Source organism: Palaemon carinicauda, chromosome 12, assembly GCF_036898095.1.
Source record: "Palaemon carinicauda isolate YSFRI2023 chromosome 12, ASM3689809v2, whole genome shotgun sequence".
In the NCBI taxonomy this organism is placed as follows: domain Eukaryota; kingdom Metazoa; phylum Arthropoda; class Malacostraca; order Decapoda; family Palaemonidae; genus Palaemon; species Palaemon carinicauda.
Window position 1 is genome coordinate 65,861,014 of NC_090736.1, and position 13,218 is coordinate 65,874,231.

Genomic DNA, 13,218 nt, shown 5'->3' on the forward strand with positions numbered 1-13,218 from the left:
GCAGGTTTGAATAACAACTGAGGTTCGATGCTCGACACCCGTTCACACGTTTACACCGCTCGTCAAACAATGTAGCTCCGCCCACAAAAGTCAAGATGAGCCTGACTTTCATCGAGCCGCTCGACGAGCGCGCTCGACAACCAAATAGCCCGTTTACACGCTCGAACATCAATTCAAACACAGGGTTGTCGAGCCAGGCTCGACGAGCTGCTCGCCCGTGTAAACCCCGCTTTACTCTCTAACAGTGTACTCGAACTTAGAGTCGGTTCTTTCCAGACCTTTGTTTATAGATGGCAACTATTTTCTTGTGCTTTTTTATTAGCGATGGTTCCTCCCTGTGCTGCTTTATTTAAAAAAAAAAAAGAATGTTAAACTTGTTGTCCAACTTATTGGTGAATCGGTTACAAACTCCTTGGAGTAGTGAACTACGGTAAATTTGTTACACTCTATAGCCCTCTATGGATTACATTGATCATAGCTTGTGATATTCTCACAACAGTTGTTACTGATTTTCCCCTAAAGGCAGGGAGCTGTTAAATCCCATTTAAACCATCTTCCAGAGTAGTAAGTGATTGATTCGTGTATGGATTTTTTCTATGTTCTCCAAATTGAAAATTGATATAAACTGAGTCATAAAACTTTTAAGAATTTTACACAAAAGGTATCATATAAAATAACAATGTACAGTATAAAAAAAGACAGTCAATGGTTAACAAAAACACTAGTTCCATAGATAACTTTGGTTCCAAGACCTTTTTTTCTAGTCAGTGGCGGAGCTAGAACTGACAGTCTGACTGGTAAACCTGGCTTCACGGTTTCAGGTAAGAACTGAGTCAGAGAAGTATTAATCCTCCTAGGGCCTAACTCTCCTCTGCGACTCCCCCTTACCCTGCTGCTTTGTTAGTCAGCCCTCATCACACATACGGTTGGCCGCCATCATACATATACCCCCTAAAAGTTATATATTTACAATTTCATCACCTTTTGATATGTGACTGATTTTTATTTACACAATCTTGTTCTTTCCATTAGAATTTTTTCCTTATAACTTTTCCCAATTAATCATTTACGGTTTTTTGATACCATAGTAACTATTCAACTTATTCCTCTCTTTATAATAATGTCTTAGGTAAGGTTAGGTAAGGCGCTCTTGTGTATTTGATAGGACAGGCGTACACTTTATTGCTTGTCAAGTCAGTTTTCAGTAAATTTTTACATTAAATTTATCTTTTACTGCTTTAATAAAATGGGTATATAGTGTAATTATAGGTGTTTTGATCGTTTTTGATAATGGTTTCTGGCAGAAAACCATAATTTTTAAGCTATGGTGGGTCGACTACCGAGTAATACCAATGAAACACAATCAAAACTCTAGAGTTTTTCTTTGCTAGGATACCCAGCCTCGTATAAAACGCGAGTTTCCACCTCATTTTCTATGGAGTTGTTCGTACCACAAATATCTCCAAAGATAAATGTTACTCTCAGGTTTTTTTTTTTTATTTTTTTACTTTAACTAATTTGGTATTGGATGTACGGATCCAAAATCTTTGAGAAATGAATACAAGAGTCTGTTAGATTTATTTATTTATGAGAGAGAGAGAGAGAGAGAGGAGAGAGAGAGAGAGAGAGAGAGAGAGAGAGAGAGAGAGAGAGAGAGAGAGAGAAAGAGGGGAGTACGTGTACATTGGTGACTTGACTCTTTCTATATATTGACCATCGCATTTGTCTTGAAAATATTATATTTGACTTACAAAGAGATTTTTTTTATCTTTCGATCTTTTAATACACAATCCGTTGTTTTTATTGATATTGAATTTTTTCAAAATAATTCTACCAGTTATAAAACATGCCACAAAAGTTATGAAAATAATTTTCTCCAGAAATCTTTCAAGGGGTTTCTTATCCCCTTCGTTTTGCTATGCTGGAATTGGTGAGTTCCGAGTTCATATAAGTTCATTTCCGGGTTTGAAGTTTTCATCTGATGCGTTGTCTTCTGAATCTTCTATTAAGCTCTCTTCGTCTCGTGTGAAATACTACAAATCCTGATGTATATTATGAAAGGTTTGAATCAAGCTTGCTCTTGATTTACATTTCTGTTGAGTTGTCAAAAGGCATCCGTCTCTATTTGTTAAGTAGTGGTGCCAGGTGGAATGTCAATCAATCAATCAATTTCATTCGCAGATGAATATGGTTCCTCGTTATTACTCAGCTGAATATATATGATTCACATTATTGCATTTCCCCTTATTAATTGAGTTAATGATTTAATGGTTTTTACTCTGCTGTATGCCTGCTTCACTCATGATTAAACATTACTTCATTGCTCCTATGTTCTGGCAAGCAGACAATGTTTCACTATGCGCATTTCGTTCAGTCTCTTCCGAGAGACCGTTGAGTAGTAGCGTCTGTTGGGGGTGTTCCTGGGAGGTTGGGAAGGAAACACAATCTTGAAATTAATGTAAGTTCTATTGAGAAGGTGCAATATAAGAGTTAAATACAACAGGCAGGAAATACGTCTGCCTTGGGTGACGAACGACAATACAAGCACATTGTGTGATGCCCCAAGGCTGGAAAGTACATTGTTGCCATATCTTCGGGGCGTTGCCAAACTTAATAATGAAATAGACATCTATGCATAATAACATTATAATATGATGCATATACACATGAATACATAGGGGGTGTATTTATTTACAAGAGACATATAATAAATGAGACACATAATAAATGGGAAACATAATAAATGGGAATAATCATACATTGCTTTAGGTATGATAATATGTTAACGTCAGTTAATGTAACGGTCTCACATTTTATATATCTACACCTCCCTCCCCCCTCGCGCTCGTAGTTCCATTCTCGAGCGAACTCTGTCTAATGATCCTTTGAGATCTGCGTGGGAACACTTGGGGGTTAGAGACTAAGGACCTTTCTATGTCCGTGCAAGGGGCCACAGGTAAATGGGGGAGGGGGTCAACACCAGGTGTTGGCACTGGACGTAGAAAGCGGCGGTTACGCCACCAAACTCGGCCACTGGGAAGACGCACCTCATAGTCCCGTGATTTGCCAAAACCCATGACAACGCCAACCTTTTCCCATCGATGTGATGTCGGGTCTTGGATCCTTACTGTCTGACCTATTTCCAACTTGGGAAGTGGGCGGGCATGTTGATCGTATTGTTGTTTTACTTGTTCGGCACGGGCAGCTGCACGGCGGTCACAGTCCTCAGACTTGGCTTGCCATTCCTCTGAAAAAGACTGTGGATGAGCAGGTACACAGGTACGGAGTGGGTGGCCATACAAAATCTGTGCTGGAGAGCGGCCTGTGAAGTTTGGAGTATTACGCAGTTCCAAAAGGCCTCGATCAAATTCTTCGCAGTCAATATTGCCAGAAGGTGCTGTCTTCAGAATTAAGTGCTTAATGGCTTTTACGGAAGCTTCTGCATGGCCATTGGACTGCGGGTAATGTGGTGACGACATGATATGGTGGACACCCCATCTCATCATGAAATCTTGAAAGTCTTTGCTGGCGAATTGAGGGCCACCATCGGTCCTGAGACGAAGGGGAACACCGACTTCCCTGAAGTAACGACAGAAGATACGTATGGTGTTGGAAGCAGTAGTGTCTCCTTTACATGGTACCACAACAGGCCACCCAGAGAGTCGATCGGTTACAACGAGGAATGACTTCCCAGCGACACTGAAAAAGTCAGCTGAGACAGACTCAAAATGCCTCGTAGGGTGATCATCATTCAATAAGGGTTCCTGCTGAAGGCTAGGCTGCAACATTTGGCATGATTCACAAGCTCTGACAGTACTGGTGATGTCTGAATCAATTCCCGGCCAAAAAACAGTCTGTCTTGCACGTCGCTTTGTGGCTTCCACTCCTCGATGGCTATCATGTAGACGAGCGAGAGTACGACGGCGGAGGGCAGCAGGGACAACAATTCTTGCTCCGTAGAGAACCAGATCACCATCAGTTGAGAGGTTTTCCCTTAATTTCCAGAAAGGGAGTAACGACTGGTGTTGGTTATAACGGCTTGATGGAAATCCTGAAGTCACACAATTCACAAGACGGGTATACGATGAATCAGCTCTTGCTGCAGCTCGGAGTTCCTGAAGTGTCCTATCTGCATCTTGGGGCGTAGAATCTTCTTCGGCGATGACAGCATTGACATTGACGATATACCTGACGTGTGTTGCAACATCAGCACAAGTGATATCATCTTCTGGAGTAGGCTGACTGACTGGAGCTCGAGATAAGGCATCTGGAATGCTGAGCTGCTTTCCAGCTTGCCACACTGCTGTGAATAAGTACGGTGAAATCTTTTCCTTGAGACGCTGAAGGCGAGGATTCTCCACTGCATCAAGTGTATAATGATTGAGAATTGGGATGAGTGGCCGGTGATCAGTCATCAGGGTAAAATGCTGAAGACCAGCTAGATACAATCTACACTTAGACATAGCCCACACCACAGCTAACAATTCTAACTCTATAGTAGCGTAGCGGGACTCGGCATCTGTGAGGAAGCGGGAGCCACATTGAACTAGGCGAAGTCTGCCATTACTATGGTCCTGTAGAAGGGCGTATCCAATTCCATATAGGCGAGAGGCGTCAGTCTGGAGGATTACCGGCAATGCAGGATCAAAGGAGGCAAGGACTGGGGGGCTTACCAAGGCGGCCTTGACTCGACGAAATGCATCGTCATGATCAGGAGTCCAAACGAATGCTCTCTTGGGGCTCATCAGAGGTCGTAGGGGCTGAGCTGTAGCAGCAATATCAGGGGTAAATTCAGCCAACTGGTTCACTAAACCCATGAATGATCGAAGGTCAGTCAAATTGGTAGGAGTTGGAAAGTCCCGGATTGCACTGACTTTGCCAGGATCAGCTGCTATACCCTCTTCTGAGAGCTGATATCCACAAAAGGACACTTGAGATGCAGCAACCACAAACTTGTCTCTATTGAGAGTAATCCTGAATTTACGGCATCGAAGAAGCATCTCGTAGATTTGTTGAAGATGAGTGAAGTAATCTTCATCCGAAAGAAGTATGTCATCCACGACCTTTACACAGTTCTGCATTCCTTGAAGAGCCATATCACCGCGGAGACAGAAGGCATCCCCTGTAGCTGCAAAACCCATTGGGCCTCTGCAATGCTTGAAACGGCCGTACGGTGTAATGAAGGTTGTCAAGTGTTGGTCCTCTTCAGCAAGTGCCATCTGCCAATATCCACATAAGGCATCTGCTGTAGTGAAATACCTTGCCTTCGAATTAACACTACGGATGGCAGCGAACGGAGTTGGAGAAGGGTGGGTTGGTCGGGACACTTGGCTATTGAGCTTAGTGAGGTCAACAGTGATTCGGACACCTGAATCCTTAGCTACTACGACGAGTGGATGGCACCATTCTGAAGGTTCATCGCCAGCAGGCTTGATAATTCCTTGGGTTACCATGGAGGCGAGTTCTTCCTTAACTTGGTCGAGGAAAGCAAAGGGTATCTGGCGTGGAGTGTGGACAGCAAAGGGTACTGCACCCTCCTTGAGGTGGATCCTCATTGGAGGACCGGTCATCGGCTGGAGTGGTGTTGTCTTGAGGTCTTCTTTGGTGACGAGAACATCCTTGAACTCCCGTAGAAAAAATTCTCTTGCCTCAGTAGGGGATGTGGTAGCAGAAAGGGGCAATTCCTTGCATCTTTTGACATGCTTAACTTCCAATATTGGCTTGGGAAAGTCAGGAGAAATAATTGCTAATTCCTTACAGTGGCTGTAAGACAGCAATGGTGTTTGAACACCGTCATGAACCTGTATAACAGCAGAACAGGACTGCTTACCCAGAGTAAGAGTGGCTTGGAAGGTACCCAAAGCAGGTGCCATGGCTGAACCGTCGGCAGTTAGAGTTACAGTTGTAGGAAATGGCTTCAAACTACTCCTAGGTATCTTCAGTAGGTCAAGATGCTGGGGTCCTACCACGGAGACTTCGGCGCCTGTGTCAGGTAACATCTGAATTCGGGATGTAACATCTCCATATGTTAGAAGAACACTGACAGGCTTAGGCGACTTGCCGAAAGTTTCGACTCGACGACAGCTGGACTTCTTTACGACCTTTGATTTACCTGACGATGGGGTAGCTTTGTCACTTGAAGAGCCACCCTGTGTACTGTCATTTCTCTTTGTCTTACAGTATTTATCGTAATGTCCCACACGGTTACAAACTCGGCACTGTGCTGCATTGGCTGGGCACTTAGGAGTCCTGTCCCAATGACCTCGTCGACCACAGTTCTTGCAGCTGCTTTCTAGGGCTGGGCAAACTTCGGAAGAATGGTGGGTACGTGCACAACACTGGCAGGGAGTGGCTGGTTTGGGTGGTGGGGTTGAAGAATGATTTTTACCACTTCCTTTCTGTTTCTTGTATGTTGAAACAACACGTAGCTGGGAGGTTGGTGCTCGAATGGCAGAAGTAGCCTTCCTGGCCGCCTCATATGAGCGACAAGTATTGACCACCTCCTGTAGTGAAGCTGTTGCATCAAGAGAGATGAGTTTCTGGACGAGTTCTCCATCCCTGATACCCATGAGAATTATCATCTTCATTTGAGTTTCCTCACACACTGATGAATTCCCCGGACAGACGTCCACCTCTTCAGCTATATGCTTAAGTCGCACGTAAAAATCTGAAAAAGATTCTCCCTCAAACTGCTTACAACTTAAGAGTTCCCTTCGGCGTAGGGCTTCGTTGCGTAGACTTTTCACGTGATCCTGCAGCTCATCTAAGACCTCTTCTACTGTCTTGGCTGTGCTGGGTGGAATATCCAGGGTGTGCTCCAAGATCCTCTGCGTCTCGAGAGTGAGGCACATTCTAAGCTGGATGAGTTGCTTCTCTCTAGGTAACTTGGATAAATCCACCATGATAGAATAATCTTCCCATCGACGTCTCCATTCTCGAAAAACTTGAAAACTGGCATCTGCTTGAAGGGGAGGCGGGTTCTGGGTGATAGCTTTTTGAGGGGCAGGTATTACTGATGAACTTGAAGATGAAAAAGTAGGTACTGACGATGTAGACGATGTATTGACTGAAAGGCTATGTGTACTGTCAGGTTGGGAGGTAACAGGAAGCAACCTCTGCAACAATGCTGTAAAGCGAGCACTTTCTTCGTGTCGACGTTGTTCGTCTTCTCTGCGTCGAAAATCCTCTTCTTGGCGCCTTCTTGCATCCTCTTGTATTCGACATTGTTCAAGATACTTGATGAAATGAAGAAAATCGGCCCCTGAAGCTGATGGAGGAGTTGTATAATGTGGGGTGAGTGGCGGTGGCAACTGGTATACTTCCTCCCCAATTAATCCACCGAGAGCTCCAACATTAGGATTAAATCCTTCCTCTACCTCTGCTTCTCGTATATCAGAAGATTCCTCGTGAAATTCTGATTCCGACATGGTTTATTGTAAAAACATTAACATTAACATATCAAAAAGAAATATGTAAGAAATAAAAGTTCAATTTTCCAAAATATTCAGAAATAATATCATTCTTACGAATATGTGCATGTTATACTAAATGTAGCGGTATGGTTCAGGTAGGGAGGGGGAGGAGTCTGTTCGACGAGCAGTAGTCACTCCCCTCGGTGACGTCACGGTCAGTTGCCCGGAAGCGTTCAAAGTGACTGGATGTCAGTGTGCCGGCCAAGTTGAATTATGTGCTAAGCTCGTTCTTGTACTTAATTACAAGACACAGCACATGAGGGGGTCACTTAACAGTCACTAAGGCACACTGCACTAAAAGGGTCCACTTATAAGTCACTATGGGCAACGAACACTACACTTAAATGCACATGAACTGCACAATAAATCCATGGAGATTCACGGGGAGAGTAATGGCGGCTGTAATCGTCGTCTTGTGTTGCTTGAAAAACTTGTAAAAGCACTGTCTTCTCACAAAATACTCACTGCGCCATGTTGGGGGTGTTCCTGGGAGGTTGGGAAGGAAACACAATCTTGAAATTAATGTAAGTTCTATTGAGAAGGTGCAATATAAGAGTTAAATACAACAGGCAGGAAATACGTCTGCCTTGGGTGACGAACGACAATACAAGCACATTGTGTGATGCCCCAAGGCTGGAAAGTACATTGTTGCCATATCTTCGGGGCGTTGCCAAACTTAATAATGAAATAGACATCTATGCATAATAACATTATAATATGATGCATATACACATGAATACATAGGGGGTGTATTTATTTACAAGAGACATATAATAAATGAGACACATAATAAATGGGAAACATAATAAATGGGAATAATCATACATTGCTTTAGGTATGATAATATGTTAACGTCAGTTAATGTAACGGTCTCACATTTTATATATCTACAGCGTCGACTCTCTTAATTTCGGCCAACCCCGATCCTTGAGAGATGGTGTTGCTTCCCCTAGCGAAGCTGTCCCACCTCCCCCCCGGGTGAAGCCCTCCAAGTACTCCCTGCTGCAGCTCATCCTCCGGGGTGCAAGTGTGCAGCCGTCGTCGTTGACTTTGGAGGTAGATCCTCTTATGCTCATCGACGTCTGGATGTCAGAGGTGTCCTCTGTAGTTTCTGCCAACGCCCCGCCCCTGCAGACTCTCCAGCTGTTGCTGCCGACTTAGTTTCCCCCGTTCCTGATCTCCTGATCATCCTTCGAGGGGGAAACTTAGTCCTACGTCTGTCTCTCCTGCGAGTGTTTCTCTCCCTCATGGTAGTTCACTCATAGAGACTTTTCTTCGGAAGACTGCTGCGTCTCCGTCGCAGAGCTTGCCCACCGCTTCCCCTTAGAGGTCGTCCTTCACCATCGGTGAAAAGGCGCCTCTTTGGCACTTCAGTCTCGTCATTGCAGTCGTCCCCCGCAGAGTAGTCTCCGCTTTAGTCGTCTCTTGGCCCTCGACCTTCGTCTGTTCCTGTACCTTCTCCCGACGATGCTGCTGCTAGTCCTCGGGCCTGGACCCTTCTGTAGATCGTTTGCGATCTACAACGGTGGATGTTTGCCCTTCCAAAGGGCATATCCCTGTTCCTGTGCTACCTACTAGCCGACCTGCCGACCTACCATTTGTTCCTGTTCCCGGTACAGTCTCCTGAGGCCCTACCTAAGCGTGCAGCTGCTCGCCAACGCTCTCCAGCTCGCCAGCGCCCTGCAGTGCACCAGCGCTCACCAACATCTCGTCAGCGTCAGGCTGCTCCATCATGCTTTACGGAACGCCCACGCTCTCAAGCTCGTCAGCGCTCTACAACGCTTCGGCGCGCCTTCCAGCGAGCCAACGATTACTGGCGCAACAGAGCTCACTGAGCGCGCGCAACTTCGGTCTCCTGCTCGCCAACGCTCTCCTATGTAACAGCTACAGCCTGGGCGCCAGGCATTTCCTGTGCGCCAGCACTCGCCTACGTGCCAATGATCTCCTACACGCCAATGATCTGCTCGTCATCACTTTCCCGCGCGCGCGCCAATTCTCTCCTATGCGCCATTACTCGCTTGTACATCAGATCTTGCCCGCATGGTAGCGCTCACACGCACATTCGCGCAGTAATCATGAACAGCACATTTTCAGGTCATCATCTCCTCATTCTCCACCCCGCAAACGCCTTTCAGTGCGTCCGCCGAGAAAAGGGGAAAGGGCCTCTACAGAAGGGTTCAGGATCCCAAAACTCTCTTCCTCTAAGGCGGACCCACCTACAGCAAAGACCGCTCGTATGGAACCTTCGGTCCCTTTCCCTTCAGGGGATCTGTCCTACAGTTTGTCAGTCAGTCAACAGCCATGGTTCAGTGCTATAGTCAGAGCAGTGGTACAGGCCTTCAATCCTGCTCTGTCTGGCCGCTCTTCGAAGCAGCCTATAGCTCCAGCAGACCCTCGGCAAGGAACCATGACTTCTTCCTTCCCCCCTGGAGGGGGAAAAGAGGAGTCTCAGACGCGGTTACTGTACTTTGTTGAGGGTAAAGCTGACTCTGGTTAGACCATCAAGGCCAGCTCCTCCTGCATTTTCCTTGGGATACTCCCCTACCTCACCTTTGCCAAGGGAGTTGCGTGAGGAAAGGACCTCCTCCCTTCTACCTTCGGAGGAAGCCTTCCCTCACACGGAGAGTTCCCCACCATCAATGGAAATCAGGAGGGACACAACATCTCGGCCTTCCATGCTGGAGTCCTACCTCCTTCCTCGGAAGGAGTCCGAAGACTCCAAGACTCTGCCAAAGTCCTCTTCTAGGACAACCAAGTCTACAGAGAAAGCCAGTCACTCGAGGGATGTGCGCGACCCGTCCCGGGAAGAGCTCTCGGGGATGGAAGAAGGAGACTTCGCTGTAAGACCAACGTCGGAAGGAGAGCAAAAAGAGTCGGAACATGCATTCTGGCAGGTTCTGACTCTCATAAGGGTTCTCAATGCATTTACCGACCCAGAGATACCCCCACAGGAGGGCAAGGACACGGTCTTAGACCGTGTCTTTGGCACCCAGAAACGCTCAAAGACCAGTGCAGCTTTGCCCTGGTCTCAAGGGCTGAAGGGTGCCAGCGCTAAGATCGCCATACAGTTCACTGAATATGCCTCCTTCCATTGTTTCGGCTCTACCAATAAGCTTCTTCCACCTCCTTGTGTCCAACAGAGGAGGTATTTTGAGATTCTGGAGGGGCCTCGTCCAGCTTTTCCCCTCCACCACTCCTTGGAAGAGCTCACCAAGGGAATCTCTCTAGATCGACTCTCCAATCGACAGGTCTCTTATTCGTCAACCGAGATCCTTAACCTGGAGAAGGTCACGAAGTACGCCATGCAAGCTACTTCATGGCTTGATGTCTGGTTAGGGACCTTGGGAATCCTGGTACGAACTGAGGATTTCTCCAAGGAACGTACTAGGAAAGCAATGGAGACTTTCCTGCTCTCAGGCACTCGCACGATCGAGTTTCTCGTCCACCAAGTTTCGAACTTGTTGGGGAATAGCATCCTGAAACGTCGGGATGCGGTATCTGAGAGGTTCCATCAACAAGTCCCTAACGCTGAGATTGCTTGGCTCAGATATTCCTCTTTAGAGGGAGCCCATCTATTCGAGCCTAAGGACGTGGAACATGCCGCTGAGAGATGGAGGAAGTCCCATCAGGAATCCCTCCTCCATAGGGCTTTGACTTCCAAGCCCTATAAACCATCAGCTCCTCAGCAGTCCTGTCCAGTCAAGACCACGACGACCAAGACAGCAGCAAAGAGCACGGTGTCTAAGAAGCCCTTTCCTGCCAAGGACAGGAAAGGCATTAAGTCATCCAGGGGAGGAAAATATCCAAGAGGGAGCAGCTGAGGCCGCAAACGCTAGGATAGGCACTCCCCCTGCTTGCCCACCAGTAGGGAGATGCCTACAAAGTTGTTCGGACAGGTGGAAGCAACTCGGGACCGAATCCTGGACAATCTCTGTGATTCGTCTTGGATATCGCATCCCATTTATAACATCTCTCCTACCCCTGACCAGGAATCCAATGTCTATAGAGTCCTTTGCCATGGGATCAGCAAAGGGGCTGGCCATTCAGGCAGAAGTCCAGACCCTGTTGAAGAAGGGCGCTCTCCAGTAGGTCCTGGACGGGTCCCCAGGCTTCTTCAGTCGACTCTTTCTTGTAAAAAAGGCGTCTGGAGGCTGGAGACCAGTCATTGACCTCTCAGCTCTGAACAAGTTTGTCAAACAAACCCTGTTCAGCATGGAGACTGCAGACACGGTCAGGCTAGCGGTAAGACCACAGGACTTCATGTGCACACTGGACCTAAAGGACGCGTACTTCCAGATCCCAGTCCATCCGTCTTCAAGGAAGTACTTGAGATTCAACCTAGAGATTCAACCTAGACAACAGGAAATACCAGTCCAAGGTGCTATGCTTTGGTTTTTCCACAGCACCTCAAGTTTTCACCAGAGTGTTTGCCCTAGTGTTATCTTAGGCACACATGATTGGCATCCATCCCCTTCGTTAATTGGACGACTGGCTAATCCTAGCAGACTCGTATCAACCCCTCTTCAACATCGAGACAAACTTCTGAGGTTTTGCCAAGATCTGGGGATCATGGTAAATCTCGAAGTCCTTTCTGCTTCCAACGCAGAAGACTGGTAAACCTAGGTATGATAATAGACACCAATCTCCACAAAGCCCTCCCATCAGATGACAGAATAACAAGGCTGAGGAAGGTTGCAAGACCCTTTCTCATACAAGAAGATCTTCCAGCCCAGACGTGGTTACGTCTCCGCGGTCACCTTTCATCACTGGCCCGTCTAGTTCCCAATGGCCGCCTCAGGATGAGATCTCTCTAGTGACGATTCAAGTCCCGTTGGAATCAGACTCTCGATTCCCCGCTGTTTTAGGCTCGGGGTGAGGATGGCAGTTTCATCCTTGCCAAGATCCTTGGACATGATATGTCGTACAATGCTGGTGGCATTTTTGAATTTATATCAGAAGTGGGTCTTTTTAATGATATTTAACTATTATAACATATTTACTTTTCTGGTTTTAATTGAATATTCTTTTAATCACTATCTATAATAAAGGATATTGGCGTCAATGACCTTCGATGTCAGGATACCAGAGAACTTCAAATCCTTCAATCAATCTCAATTCCCGGACATCCGGATCCCCATGGGATCAGCAGAACAGACAGACCTCGAATGGTGGGTGACAGACGAGAATCTAGGAAAGGGAGTGGATTTTGTCGTCCTCCCCCGGATGTGATGCTGTTCTCAGACGCTTCAAAAAAAAAGGGTGGGGGCCTCACATCCTGCACCACATGACCTCAGGCCTCTGGTCAGAGTCAGAAGAGTACCTCCACATAAATCTAGAGATGAAGGCTGTCTTTCTGGCCCTCCAACAGTTTTGGCGGGCCACTCAGTGGTAGTAATGAGCGACAACACCACAGTAGTGGCTTACATCAACAAGCAAGAAGGTACTTTTTCGCAGCCCCTATCCCATCAAGCAGTAGAGATACTGAGATGGGCCGAGATTCACTCGATACCACTATCGGTACGCTTCATTCCGGGCAAGAGGAATGTGCTCACCGATAACTTGAGCAGAGCATCTCAGATAGTGAGTACCGAGTGGTCTTTGGATCATCTAGTAGCCAACAGAGGACCTCTTCGCAACGGCCCTGAACTTCAGGCTCCCATTATACTGTTCCCCAGTCCCAGACCCCAAGACTCTCTGGCAAGATGCATTCCAACAACGGTGGGGCAATATCGACGTTTACGCCTTT

At 46.6% G+C, this 13,218-nt stretch overlaps 1 protein-coding gene across 1 annotated transcript in view; it reads left to right on the plus strand.

Moving 5' to 3' along the window:
* Positions 1 to 13,218, plus strand: part of LOC137651246 (small integral membrane protein 8) — a 70,038-nt gene that overhangs the window by 968 nt on the left and 55,852 nt on the right. The gene's annotated exons all lie outside the window — the stretch shown is intronic.